A 1,090-nucleotide genomic window follows, 5' to 3' on the forward strand; every position below is an offset into this window, starting at 1 on the left:
TTACTGGTAATTGTTTTATAATGTCTGTACTACCATTTACTCTTAATATTTTCATTTAGGAATAAAGCTACTTAATATAATTGATTTATAATTGGTAAAGATTTTAAAAGAATCTGTACCAATTATAATACCTCGATAAAAAGTTAACAATACAATTATTTATGCATTTGAATGGCAATTACACAATGGTCTTGTCAATGACTGTAAATTTCGGAGAAACGCAATTTAAATTCCCTTCTGAAAAATTTATTTAAAGTTGTATTTATCTGTAATGCTGTTATTTGCTGTCGTGATTATTAAACAATGAAGACTTTAACAATAACTATATAAAAAATTACTCAGTCCTCTATAAAGCGGTGTATTATATTCAAAGTGAGGTGAGCAAAATGCAGTCTTGCATTAAATCCAAATATATGGCAAAAGCTTTGTCCATTTGTTTGCAGAGCGACATGATCATATGAGTAAGAATTATTACTTTGAAGACATTAAGCTAAATATATATTATACCAAACGGGTGTTTGTCTATCTTAGTTATTTATTTACTTGTATACCAGAGCTAGAATCTCAACAGGAGATAGATCTGCAGTTATGAGAGTGGTGGACGATAGTTCTGTTTATTTGTAGGCAGCTGTGTGTCTTATGCTAACATATTCTGATAAACAGCTTGATAAACAAGCCATATTTATCCCGACACTTTTAATTCTTAACAGTAAGAGAGTCCACGAAGACACTAAATAATAGGTACCTACTGCTTATCCAAAATCATTGAAGGCATATCTTGTTGAAGTCCTTATTGATATAGAAATTAAAGACTTTTTGACCACGCTCGCTGTAAAGTGTTCGAAACGTCGGGTTAATAATGTAATGAATAAATCGTGTTCAAAAAGTCGTTATCGATATATATTCACGACATCCGATTACAGATTAATAGCTTTTGTAACAAATTAGGTAATCTGTTTATTGCAAAAATATTTATAATTTATTTGGTTGCCCTAAGTATCTCTTTACATACACATAATAGAGCAAGAGCCCGTGAGGGCCAGACCTTAGTTAAAGTATAAAATCTAAAAGTTTCTCTGTGTATGCCCAC

This window comes from Zerene cesonia, unplaced genomic scaffold (assembly GCF_012273895.1).
Source record: "Zerene cesonia ecotype Mississippi unplaced genomic scaffold, Zerene_cesonia_1.1 Zces_u002, whole genome shotgun sequence".
In the NCBI taxonomy this organism is placed as follows: domain Eukaryota; kingdom Metazoa; phylum Arthropoda; class Insecta; order Lepidoptera; family Pieridae; genus Zerene; species Zerene cesonia.